We start from the raw sequence: 14,775 nt of genomic DNA, 5'->3' as shown, positions 1-14,775 counted from the left end.
TGCAACACTCAAACCTGTGTGAGAGTAAGTTCAAGTTGTAAGCATCCTGTTATGACATCAGCATCATAATCCTTTTTACTGTAACCACAGAGGGCCCCCACCCTCAATATTAGAAGAGAATTCAGCATTTATCTCTCCTAACCTCCTAGCTTCTTTGCTGACCAGTGCAAATGAGACTTTAAACTTCTGTTGCTATTCACTTTAGACAGGCTGAATGAAAATCTGCTGAATGAAAAAAGACAACACAGAACCTAGGCTGTGTACCAGAGTGGAGAAACCATGAAGAGAAAGCCATTCTATGTCAGGGTATGAGAAATATTAGATATGAGAGTTAGGGGTGAGAAACCAATGATCCTTCTTGGTATTGGGGATAACTAACACAAATGAAACTTTTTGCTTCCACCAGTTAGGAAATCATTACAAATGACCAGTAAATGAGCTGAACACAGAAAAAAAAGACTGCTAGTACCAACACCAACATTTTAACAGTAGTCATTCCAAGTAATAAGATCATAGGTGATTTTTATTTTATTCTTATATTTTCTGATTCCATAATAGTCAATATTCAATTATTTTTTTCTGAATTCTTCAAATATTCTTCAATGTCAACATTTTGGGGGACAGCTACACATCATGTAATAAGCTGGTTCCAAAATTCTGTAGTCACATCAGGGTAGTTCAAGACTTGGAAATGATCGCTGTGTGAAAAGGTCTGTAATATCCATTTGCCTGGAAGTGTTTTCTCTCTCACCTTCAAAGTGGAAAAATAAATTATGCCATAACCTCCATTCCTGCAGTCCTCCTATCAGGGACCTGCTAATAAAGTTGGCCAACTCACCCACCCTCGTCCTCAACATTTTTTCTTCCAATACCTATAGGATGTGTTCTCCTTGAAATAGTTGACATTTGATACAAAAATGTGAATTTGTTCACTTGCTGTGAAAAAGTTTCCCTGGACTTCTACAGCCTTAATTTATTCAACAAACATTTATTTGGAATTTGCAGTGGTTGAAGGAAGTTAACTTTTCTCTGCTGCATGGCATAAATACACTGCTCATTGACATATTTAACTGGCCACTCCAGTAGCCAGGAAACATTTTTTAAATTTTTTTCATCAGAAAGAGGGTGGGGAACTTATGGTGTAAGATAAAGAAAGACGTTCATTATGTATTACCTTGTCTCTTGGGCTTCCTGTGCTCAGTTGAATATGGTATAAGCCCTCTTACCTGATAAAATGGAACTAATATTTGGTGGGCCTACTAATTATAGCTCTGCATCATTCCTAAATAAACCACATCAAGAATGTGTGTTTATTACTGACACTTTTTCTTGCTTTTTTGAAAGTGTAACAGGAACATCAAGATACTGGTAAAGCTCATATGTTCAATAAAATCTTTTACAATTGTCTTACCTACACCTACATAACTCAATAGATGTTCTTTTATATTGACTCATATTTTCATCTGCATTGTTATTCAAAACTAACACTTTGCTTCACTCTCATAAATACCCATTTTTGTAATATTTAATTTAGAACTTATAGAACCGATGTGTGTTTTGCCCTATATTTGGCTATGACAACACTTTCCACTCACACATCACAACCACTCCACTGAAACATCAAGCTAAAGGTGAAGTCTCTACAGTATAATTTGTAAATTCTCCTGTTCTATCTAAAAATTTACTGTGATCTTGGTGCCTTCTACCATGGCATCACCATACCCCTCAAGCTTCACCTTTGGCCCCTTAATAATGCCTTCCTTCTTTCAGCATACATTATAGAACATTGTGCATCGATAGCCAATATCTTAAAGAGCTTTGTTCTCCCCCACCCAGGTCGTTCAATTTTAATCATAGTATATGATATGGCCTTGGATCCCCTGCTGGAGGTTGGATAGGGAGATACTGGCCTTTCAGTCAATTTACTTTAGGTTCAACTGCTTTAACAGAGGAGGAAATTTAACATCCTGGACCAGAACTTTGTATCCCCATTCCATTCTAGCATCATTGCTCTTAACATTTTTACAGACTGGAATAGAGAAATGGAACTAACAGAATTTCTTAATGGAGGCAGCTCTGGTACTAAATTAGATTTCTCCCAACCTCTGATAACTTGTCAATAAATCTTTCATAAGAATCCTGTCAATTTCCTTCCACTTCATCCCGTGTCTTTACAGCCTAAAGAATTCTACCTGATTTTTCCTTTTCTTATTTCCCTGTTCCGAGATTTATTTTTCCCCTGGTCATTTGATTTCTCCTAACTAGTCCAAATTGTCTTTGGCAGCCACAAGAATAAATCTGCCATGGCATTTGTTTATTCTATTTTCCTCCCAGTGGAGGAGCATTTCGGGAACCCAGGTAGGAGGTGCTCCCCTAAGCATAATGAAGCATCATTTGGGGCTGCTTATCTCCAATTGTCACATAAGTAGTCCAAGGCTGCTGCTTCCCTAAACATGTCCATCATGTCAGCAGGGCTGCTCCATTTCACTGCTGATGAAGAAACTGGGCCGATTCCTGCCTTAGAACAGGATCCCCCCACTGCAGCCCTCACCCACTTCTCACAGGCCTTACTCTTACCCCTGCCAGTAATTCTGAGTGCTAAACTGTGATTGCTACAGGTTACTAACTGGTACTCATATATAACACTCCTTTTTATTCTTCAGATACCAAAAATAAATTATGAGGCTCTGGGTTAATTAACCTGACAATCCAGAAGAGCAGGGATTCCTAGGCAACTAAGGATACTTTTCAGCAAAATGACCCAGCTCTTTTACCCTGCAGTTCCTGGTTTCCATGAAGAAGGGTTAACACCAGACTACTGGGAAACGACCTCTGAATCTGCTTTTTCAGAGTATTGTTTTCTTGGAAGTGGCAGAGTTGGGATAAATGTGGATTTTATCCTGTATCCACATCATTTTCTGTGTAAGCCCTGATTCAGGAGCAGCCCCTGGGCTGGGGGCGCTGTGAGTTGGCATATGGGTCTTGGGCCTGCATGCTTAAAGAGGTATAAAAGGATGCTGGGGAATCACCTGCGGCATACATGCACATTCCTTGTGGGGAAGGAGACAAAGAAAACGGTATGCCTGGGAAGCTTTGGGGACTTCCAGTGAATTGAAGATGCTCTACTGCTATATGCTGCCCTGCACCTTTCATAAAACTAAATAAATGTAGCAGTAGATTAAAGCCTATTGTGTCTTACACATCTGATTGCCAGCTTGAACTTGTGTCAACCACTGTGGAGGATACTTCAGTTATGAATTACTCTATATAGTTAAGAAATCATTTTCAATAGAAAACAATGAAACATCAATGATGTAAGAACACTCTGGTTATATCTACATTTAGTTCCTATGGTCTCCTGAGTTTTCTGCCCTGGCAACCCACTACTACCCTGGCCCCACTGCCTGTGTCTCCACACTTCAGGGTGAGGTTTTCTGTCAACTTTCAATCAAACCCATGTTGTCTCAGAACTTCTTATAGGACATAACAGGTCCTGTGTCATTCCTCAGGGGTCAAGGCTAATCTATGGGTCTTCTTCTCTCCCCCTGCCCATTCCTTTTAGAGCCCAGTTTCCCCAAATGTAAAATGAATAAAGTAAGTATGATAAAGAAAATAAAAACACAGAACTAAGAATAATTTATTCTGACAACTGCTTTGATAAAATTTGATTCATGCAATTCTTTCAATATTTCTATATTCTAACTTGACATTTGTAAGATTAAGCGCCTCGAAGGCAGGGACCAGGTATTTTGTTACTCAGTTTGCATGAATCCAATACCTACATTGGCTGGTAGGGGTGGGGGCAGAAGGCAAAGAGACTGTTTGCTTCTGTTTGGGTTTTTAGTTGAAGCCATTGAGCTTCTGCTATTGTTATACCAGTAGTCTTCTGGGAGATTCAGTAAGGTATTCATCTATGGCTAGTGGGAATTTTCTTCAAGACTATGAGTATAATGAAAAAAGTCAAATGGAAATGATTCTAGATAACAGCCGAGCTGGAAATATTGGTCCCAGTCAAACAACATCAGAAAGATTCCATTTCCCTTTTGTCAAAAGCAAATTAAGTAGCTTTACAGCTGACCAAATAGCGTTTATACCTAAGAAGACAAAAAAGAGAAAGAAGTGACTAGAGTTATTTTACCTACTCTGATGCTTGATCGATGCCTATTATTTTTACCAGTTGCCCACATGATCAGAACTGTGTTTTTCAAACTTCTTTTATCACATCCAATGAAGAAATATTTATTTTATGCTTCTTTATATTTATTTTCGGTTTTTCATTTATTTTTGCATGCAGGCTGTGACCCACTAAGTTGACTTCATGATCCTCAAAATAGGTTGTACCCTCCAGTTTTGAAATTATTGGACCAAACCAAATGAGAACTTTCTAAAAACTTAAAAGTCAGTAATTATTCTTACTCAGTGTCAGTTTAGTAAATGAATGACTTAGTCAATTGACCTCTAGGGAAAGTTCAAGACACCTACCCTCTCATTCTACCCTACTACTCTCTGAATATAGAGGATCCTTCTCTAGTTTGACTTAATTCCAAGACAAGGTATTCGGACTCAGTCTAGTGAGTGGGGAGTCCTAAGGAATTGACTGGATGAGCACAGGGTTATGTAGGAGAAGAGGAACTTTCCTGGGAATGTCTGAGACAGGCAATGAGATGTGACAGGCAATGAGACATCTGCTCCTCCTCCCTAGGCCTTTAGAAAACTCTCGCTAGTTTCCGTCTGCCCTTCTCTGATGGGGATATTTTGGGTGGTTCTTCCCCACATTAGAGTGGCCACATTAAGACTTTGGGATGGAGCAGGTGGAGTAGTTCCTTCAGCCCACTTGGGTTTTGGCCATCAGGTGGGCCAGACTAGGTACTGTTTCTTAATGTGGTGTTGTAAGTGTCTGGAAGTTCTCAATAATGCTATAAACTACTTTTCTCAAACTGGCAGAATTCTAGTGAGTAAAGAGATCTTAATTTCTGAGTTTTCTTGAATTTCTGTCCCACCCTCCACCTCATCCTCGAAGACTTGAAGGCTGCTGGAGACAGCATATATAGATGTATCAGCCTGGGAAATCATCTCATAATTATCTTCTGCTTCATTTTTAGTGAGGAAACTGGTTGTCTCTGATGAACTTGAATGGAAGGCAAAGACAAGCCAACAGGGATCTTTTCATCTCCTAAAATCTGACATCTGTGAGTTCTTGATTTACATCGTCAGCTATATAAAAATTAAAGATCTCTAAGTAATTATGTTATATTCTAAGTTATCTCTACGATGAGATAACTTATCTAAATATGAGATAGCTATTCTGGCTTAAATATCATTCAATATGACCCAATTCCAAGGCACAAGTGATCGAATAATCTTCTTTTGTTCTGATTTATCCACTGGAAAAAATGCAAACCTCATGAAGCCTCTTCAGCACTGAATGGCCAACTCACTTACACAGAGCCTGGTTTAGAAAATATACCCACTAAATATTTGATGAATGAATAAAATCAAGATGGTAAATGATAAATAAATAAGAGATGCTGAGAAGGAAGGAGAGAACCTCATTCTAAAAAAGTAAGACAATAAGTAGGGGATACAAGAGTTCTGAGAATATATTGGACAAGGACTCATAGGCTCTTTCAGAGCTGCCACCAGGATGGAACTTGGCAACGTGGAACCAGAGGACTAGCTGGGTATCCTGGTGGTCTCCTCTGACTTCATAATCCTCTAAACGACTGCAATAATTGCAAATATTTATTAAATTTTAACAATGTATTGAGCCTAGCTCCAAACACAGAATCAGACTCGTACCTCTCTATAAAGCAAATTTTGCGAGTTACCAAAACACCGTTAAACAATGATTTTCAACTTAATATCTCGAGACAAATATGTATATAACCACAAAGGTGAAGGGTTCTGCTCCCTATTACGAAAGAGTGCTCGTTTCCTTTATTTTTAATCATCTGTTTTATTGCTACTATGTTGTCAGAATCATCACCATGGCACCAAGCACACCTTTTATACAATTAATACAGATCTTTATCAAGTGTGAGAAGTATATTCATTGCCCCTCTTAATTCCAGGCCCCCTCCATGTGTGCTGTGTGGGTTTAATGAGAAGTCACCAACCTCTCTGAAATGCTTTCATTTATGGACTCACTTGAACAATAATATGATCAAAAGATTTCAAAGAGACCAGGACCACTATTCACACTAAAGCCAAGGTCAATCTAAGAAACCCATCCGAGAAAGGTGTGTTTTTAAAAGCAAACGTAAAAGCCTGTTCTCAAAATTTAAACAGAATGGCTAATCTTAAACAGCCTCACATGCAACTGTTTGTTAACCAAAGAATAAAGATAAAAAAGATTAAAAGAAAGAGTTGCCCATTCAGATTTCCTGGTTTTCTTCACACAGCTCAAAGACCATTTTTGCTAGCAGTACTTTGACAATGGAACTATGTGTCACACTCAAAACACAGCATGGTGATTTCAAATTGATAAATCGTATGCATGTATTGGTATCTGAATGTATTAAATCACTAAAGCAAAGTGATATTTCAATGCAAGTGCATTGGTACGCTTTAGCAGAAAACTTCCAGCAATCAGTACTACACACAAAAGAGAAATGTCAGGGATAGAAATTGTTTTTTGTCCTTCAAATAAATAAAAGAATTTTAGTGAAATAGGCCATTTCTTATTTCTAGCTTGACTTCTTGCTGCCTAATGGCTGCTGTCTGTCTTAGATTTTTGCATTTACCGTTTGTAGAAAAGCCTATTTTGTTTAACTGGGTGATTTGACTCCAGCTGGAGCTCGTGATATTTTTTTCGTGAAGTATTGTTGGCAGGAGGTGAAAGAAACTGTTATTTTTAAGTCTAAAAGTGGTTTTTCTACTTTTCTGGAGAAGTCTCAACCTCTTTGGGTGTAAACTGCTCCTATGATTTGAGAAAAATCCTTTCAATGAAATTTTTTGTTATGCAAAGATGAAGCAAAGATCTTATTCTGGAATAGAGGTGACAGACTCTGCTGCTAAACTGCTCAAGCTGATTATTGTGATCAGTATCTTTATAGGAAGCAGCATAGTTTAGTGGTTATACATTCAGAGCGTGGATTTAATATTGCCTATGTTCAAATCCTAGCTTCCTCCTTTTAGTAGCTATGTGACTTTGTCACAATTTACTAGTCTCTCTGTGCCTAATTTTTTGTATCTATAAAACTGGATAAGAGTCTTCCTCAAAGGGCTAGCTGAGGATTATATGAGTTGATATATAAGCAGTTTAGAACAAAACCCAGAAAGCGATGATCTTTACATGTACACTAGCTTATTATTCTCTGTTGACCAAGTTTCATCTCGCAGATTATTTCTTTTTAGTAAAAAAAAAAAAGGAAAAGAAACAAGCTCAAGGGTGGGGAGATGAAGAGACATGACAATGGGGCAGCAGTCTGGGGCTGAGGACAGAGTAGTAGATAGTAGCCCATGGATGAGACTTCATTCAAACAGCAGCTATGTCTGATAGTCATTTAGATTTTCTCAGTTGCAATCACTTTTGATTAGTCTCGAGTAAATTTCTTTAATTTTGCAGCCTCATCTCAACCATCATTGTGGGAGGATGACATTTTGAAGAAAGAAGAAAAGACCCGGAGCTAAGGGGTCAAGGAGGGATAAGGGGGCAAAGAACAACCAGAAAGATCTGAGAAACCTAGACACATGCCCTGAGGATTTCCAGGGATAGGTAGATTGAAGATTCTGATAAAAGGCTTAACAAGGTGGATGAGGGCTTGCACTCTAAGAATTTGAGCATAAAATGGAAGTGTGGCCTTATTCCATGGTCATGTACAGATATTTACCTTCTTGGCTCCCTAATCCCATATCCAGGATTTGAGGGATTCCTATAAAAACTTCAAGTCCAAATATTGCTTTCCCTATCCCTAAATTCTAGTGCCTTCCCTACCCCTAAACTCTAGTGCCAAATTGTGTGTGACATCAGCTAATCTGACTGCCCTCACTTATGACTCTTAATCTGATGGCAAAAGAGCAAGGCAGGAAAGATTCATTCTGGGAAAAGCAACAGTAGCACACATTACTGGGAGCCCGGGCTGTGGTGCTGGTGGCAACAGATCCCCAGCCACTTGTTCCAGAGTATAACTTGGGCTATGGTCCTGGTTGTTGCCCAGCCTCCCTGCATTACTGTCCTTGTCCCAAATCTGGCTCTTTAGACTTCCTATCATTTCTGAACCCTACCCAATGTCCCTCACAAATATTTTCATATCTACTTAACACAAGTTGGTTTCTCTTGTTTACAACTAAGAATCTTAACTGGTACACTCAGGCCACCTGGATTATACTTGAAACATGAAAACAACTTATTTGGGGTCTTCCTCATAAACAGAAATAAACATAAACAGTAATAGAATATTTTTGAAAAGGGCAATTTAAATTTGACTAGAAACTACAGTCTTATAGAGAGAACCACAGAATTATCCCACCAATTGAATTGCCCAGTAAGCTCAACAATTTTCATTTGACTTTACCTCCCCTTAGCAGGGCCATTGTGATGGTATCTTTGATCAGAACATCATTAGCCAAAAGTATTATACGATTCATTAAATTCACAAATATGTACAAATTCTCGTTAGCTTAGACATCCCACTGACTAGCCACACTCCCATCCAAGTGATGTCTTGTGAGCCCCAGAATCTCTGCTTGGGCAGCCCTCCTGCCACCACCATGCCTCCCAGACATCCAGTTCAGCACCACAGTGGTTACCTTATAGTTACTTGTCTATGCCAAAAATTTCTCTGCAGTATAAAGGGGGAAAAAGAGGTGATATTTATAAAGTTAACTTTATTTAAAGAATTGGCCTTTCACTACTTTTCACTATAAAAACAGTATAGAGGTGCCTCGAGAAATTAAAAATAGAACTACCATATGATCCAGCAAACCCACTTTTGAATATACATCTGAAGGAAACAAAATTATTACCTCGAAGAACTATCTGTACTCCCAGATATATATCTCAATAGAATATTACTCAGTTTTACAAAAAGAAGGAAATCCTGTCATTTGTAACAAAATGAATGAACCCGGAGAACATTATGCTAAGTGAAATAAGTCAGACAGAAAGATACAAATATCATATGCTATTATTTATATGTGGAATCTGAAAAAAAAAAAGTCAAACTCATAAAAACAATGAGTAGAAAAGTGGTTGCCGGGGGCTGGGAATGGGGAAAATAGGGAGAGGTTGGTAAAATGTACAAACTTTCAGTTATAAGAGAAATACTATCTGATGATTCAATGTATTTCATAGTAACTATAGTTGACAACACTATATTGTATAATTGAAATTTGCTAAAAGAGTGGAATTTAAATGTTATACTTCCCCCCCAAAAAAGAAAAATATGCAAGATGACGGATGTGTTAACTTGATGGAAGGAATACGTTCACAATATATATGTACATCAAGTCATCACATTGTATACTTTAAATATCTTACAATTTTATGTGTCAGTTATACCTCAATAAAGCTGGGAGGAGAGGATTTTATAAAAAGAATTGGACTTCTTTAAAAACAATTATGCTCCAAGCTACTTTTTACTCCAAAAATGTCCAATTCTTTATGAAATAATGATGTACTAAAATGTAATTTGAACAGTATTTTAATACATTAATTGGTAAAGTAAAAAGTGAAAAACCACATTTTTTTCACTAGCTCAAGAAATCCAGAAGACTTGAAGCCACTGATTTAGGGGACACCCCCAACACCCACCAAGTACTCTATTTCCTGCTATTATTCACATTCCACTGGTTTCTCTGGTGACCAGCATGCTTTAGGAGTGGAACTTTTATTAAGTAGAGAAATTTTAGGAGACAAAGACAATAATTAGAGACCCTAGCCATGGAGAAGCAGAGACTCCAAAAAGAGAGGGGAGAATCAGAGCATAGTCAATATGTGCCCAGTAGTGCTCTTTCATGTGGATTTTTTCACTATATGACTTCATTTTACTAAATTGTTTTATTTTCTTTCCATTGATAGACACACTCAAGGAAGACTCATTTAGTTTAAATCCCTCTTAGCTATACCTCCAATGCACCTTAGAGGCTACATGTTATAGAAATAAGCTTATCTCATAAAAATGTTTCCTTCCTGGCAGAGGCTAACCATATCTTACTACTTTCCTATTATCCTAACAAGTGCCCACTATGCTCCAGATGTTTAAGACCTTGTTCTTGTCTTCATGAATACAAGTCTTGGTGTGAATTTTTTTTCGCTTATGTGATTTTTTGCATCTGTTCATTCAACATTAATTGAGCACCTATTATGTGCTGGGCACTGTGGTGAAAGAAGCATATATAGGACACAAAGTCCCTACTCACTAAGGGTTTATAAGAGCTGAATTGATGTCCTTCAGCTGGTACTCTCAGAATCATACTAATGTATAATCAGTTTAAATACTGAAAAAATATATAAATATTTATCATTCATTACTTCTTCAGAAAAATTTAAAATCTACTCAATATATACCCTAAATACACCGGCTAAAGTTTGAAGCCCCTAGAGGAATTTGTAAGGATAAACGAAAATATTACTTGAAGTGTTAGGCTAAGGACACCATCTTTTATCAATATCAGGTAGATATCTGAGGAGAGAGCTGGCAGTAGATGTGAAACCTAGGTGAAGTAAAAGCATGGTGGAATTATGATTTGCAATTATCATCAGGGGAGCAGAAAAGGGAGGAAGGAGCAATGGTCAGGGAGAGGAATAAAATATCTACAAAGGATACTACTCTTCTATAATCCTTACATTTAAGCCAGAGAAAAAATACACACACTCCATAATGCCCAAAAGGGTAGAATCAGGACCAAGCATGAGTGTTTCATTTGAAAGATTACCAAAGGGAAATGCTTTCAGAGTAACCACCCCCACAAGCAATGAGCCTCCCATTATTGGGATTGGTAAACTGGGGCTAGATGAAACCCAGCACAGACATTGCTGGAGAGACTCCTATACTAGGTGAGAGGCTAGACAGCATAATCTACTTTTTCAGGGATAAAAACATTAGCAGAAGTGCTTGAAGAGTTAAACCAACTAATTTTCCATATAAAAAAAATCTCAGTATGGAGCTATTTATAGTCATGAATAAAAAAACAGATTTTTATATATCACCACTGAACAGTGACTCTCCCCAGTAGTTCTGCCTAACAGAGCGTTTCTACTCAAAGGGAATGCAGGCCTGGGAAGCCATTTATCACAGTGTCATCTCTTTTATGAAACAAATATTTTTCATTATTCCTTTAATCAAAAGAAACCTTTTTAGAATTAACACTTTAGTTATGAGTATGTTAACTAGAGCTAGCCAGAGGCTGAGTAAGAAATTTCATTTAGTTCACCAGTTGCTCTATTCATTATTCCTTTCTTCACATCATTTAAACTCCTTACCAAACTAGAAGACATTCGGTAACAGGGTTAGTTATTACATGGCTGCATCTGACAGTTACAACAGTTCCAATAAAAACAGAAGCTTTTCAAAAGCCTGCTATGTTCCAAAGAGCTGGGCATGGCTTAAGTGATAATTAAATGGAGAGTAAAGCCAACATTCATTCCCTGCACTGTACAATGAGCCATGATATGTCATTACATATAAGATATAGAAGATGGATCAAACCATTCAGTACATCCCCATTACTTTGTGTGGCTTTCCATTTTAGAAATCACTCTCACTCTATTGTCTCATAAAATTCTCAGAACAAAGCTATGAGTTGTCTAAGCGGGTATTATTATCTCTACTTTAAGTGTGACATTAAGAGGCTGGCGAGCCCAAGATTACTAGCTCAGAACTACTAACACCTCGAATCCAGTCCATGTTCTTTTCCACTGACCTTAAGTAATAAGCCAGATCCACATTTGTAAAAAATACCAGGATTTATGCATTGCAATGATTATTAAATCTCCTTCCCAAGTGGTTGCACTGATACTTAGACAGTTACAACTATTTTTGCTGTATGAACAAAATATATGTGTAAGCTAGTGGCTCTTCCAAATTTGTAGGATAGTCTTTGAATATTTCAGTGGTTGCAAATCTTTGTCCACAAGAGTGAATTGGCTGTGTAATGGCCAAAAAGCCCCTTAGTCTGCTAAAGCAGGATCCTCACCAGTGTATATTATTTTATTGTGAATATATCATGCATAGAGACATTCGTATAGAGCATATATGTAGAATTTAAAGAACAGTTGTAAAGATTCATGTACCACTGCCCCAGTGGATTCAATACCATTTATTTTTCCTTTCTGACTTGAGGTGTCACCTTTAGCATATACTAGAGTCATTGTATACTTGGATCTATTTCTGGACTTTCTTTTTTTATTTTCATTTTTGAATGTTTTTATCAAGAATGGATGTTAAATTTTGTCAAATGCATTTTCAGCATAGGTGAAGATGGTCATATGATTTTTCTCCTCCTATTGAACCACCTTTTGCACTCCTAGCATGAATTCCACTTGATCATGTTGTCTCATTATTTTAACTGGCTGTAGAACTCTCCTTGCTGTTATTTAACTTAGGATATTGACTCAATATCTGTGAATGAAGTTGGTCCAAGTTTTTGTTTTGTGCATTTGCCAAAAATTGTTATACTTGTTCTTCTATGAGTTGATGCGGTTTGAATAGCTTGGAATTATCTTCATTTTAAAGATGAGGTAGACTTCACTGGATGTTTTTCCAAAGGAGAGCTCTTTAACAACTTTATATCTTCCATGAAAATTGATGTTTAGAGTTTAGATCTTTTCTTGAGTAATGATGAGCAAATTTTGCCCTTTCAGATTTTTCAATGTGTTTGCAGAGATTTGAGCAAAATAATCTCTTGACTTTTAATTTCCTTTATTTTGTGGTTATTTGCCCTTTAATCATTACTAATTTTTCATATTTGCTCTTTTTCTTGGTTCAATTAGCTTTCAGTTTATTAAATTTATTGCTTATTTCAAAGAATAAGCTTTTGATTTAATTTATTAGCTCTGCTACTTTTCATTTTCTAATTCATTAATTTATTCTTGTATCTTTATTAATTTTTCTGTGCACTTTCTTTTCATTTATCTTGCTGTCTTTTTCAAAATTCTTGAGTTGAATGCTTAATTCAATTTTGTTTCACTGGGGTTTTTTCCATAGGTATTTAAGGCTGTGTCTCTTTTAACTACTGATTAGCTATACCCCACACTTCTAATACACAAATATTTCATTATCCTTTTCTGAATATTCTGTAATTTTGATTTATATCTTACTTTTGAATCAAGTTGATTAGAAAAGAATATCTTAATTTCTAAGAAGTAAAAGCTTTCATTTTCTGGGATTTCTGTTGTTAATTTCCAGTTTTCCAATATTATGATCAAAAAGTGTTGTTTGTATAATTTTTACTTTTTTATTTATTATGATTGTCTTTGTCAATTTTTGGAACTGGTTCATGGTCATTGAAAAGAAAATATGTTCTATATTTTCATGGGATAGAAGTTTACATAAATGTATGTACAGATATAAAATCTAAGAACATTAATATTGAAATTAACATGCATATATGAACTAGATCTACTTAATTAATACCTTATTTAAAATCTATGTTTTTACATACTGACTTATTTTTAAATATTTCTAGAATTATTTGTAATAGTAGAAATAGAAGTAGTAATAGTGCTAATGGTGGAGGTTAATTTTTGGTGGGGATTTAAAAACAACATCTATTGCTTATAACATTTACCTTTTAAATACAAGGATTTTTTTTTTCAGCTTTATTGAGATAAAATTGACACATAACATTGTGTAAGTTTGAGGTGTACAACATACTGATTTGGTACACTTACACACTCTTGATTTTATACATTTATACACTTATATGTAATGATTACCACTCATTAGCTAACACCTCAACTTATAACATAATACCATCTTTTTTGTGGTGAGAACATTTAAAATCTATTCTCTGAGTAACTTACAGGTATATATAATACAGTATTATTAGCTATAATCTCCATGCTATACATTAGATCCCCAGAACTTATGGAAGTTTGTACCAGTTATAACCAACATCTTCTTATTTTTCCTAACCCCCAGCCTCTGGTAACCACCACCACTCTGTTTCTCTGAGTTCAGCCTTTGTAGATCTCACGTGCTAGTGATATAGTATGTTTTTCTGTCTACTTTATTTCACTTAGCATAATGCCCTCAAATTTCATCCAAGTTGTGTAAATGGCAGGATTTCAATCTTTTTCATGGTTGAATGATATTCTGTTGTGTGTATGTGTGTGAATAATATATGTGTATGTGTGTGTGTGTGTGTGTATGCATATATACACACACATACATTATATATATATCTCACATATCTCCCATCTAACATCTGTATCTATTCATCTGTTGACAGACACTTAGGCTGTTTTCATACCTAGGCTATGAATAATGTTGCAATGAACATGGGATGGGGGTGCAGATATTTCTTTAATATCTTGTTTCCATTTCTCTTGGATATATACCCAAAAGTTAGAATCCTGGATCATATGTTTGTTCTATTAGTTTTTTGAAGAACCTCCATAATGTTTTCCATCATGGCTACACCAATTTACATTTTCACCAACAGTACACAAGAGTTCCCTTTTCCTTTAATAGCTGTACAATGCTGCATGTGTGTGTCTATGATAATTTATTTAATGAGTCTTCAATTGATATTTAGGTTATTTCCAATTTTTCATTTATTACAAACAATGCTGAAATAAACATACTTGTGCATGTGTCTAAATTTTTCTTT

This window comes from Pteropus medius, unplaced genomic scaffold, assembly GCF_902729225.1.
Source record: "Pteropus medius unplaced genomic scaffold, Ma_sr-lr_union100, whole genome shotgun sequence".
Lineage (NCBI taxonomy): Eukaryota > Metazoa > Chordata > Mammalia > Chiroptera > Pteropodidae > Pteropus > Pteropus medius.
This window is presented reverse-complemented; position numbering follows the sequence as displayed.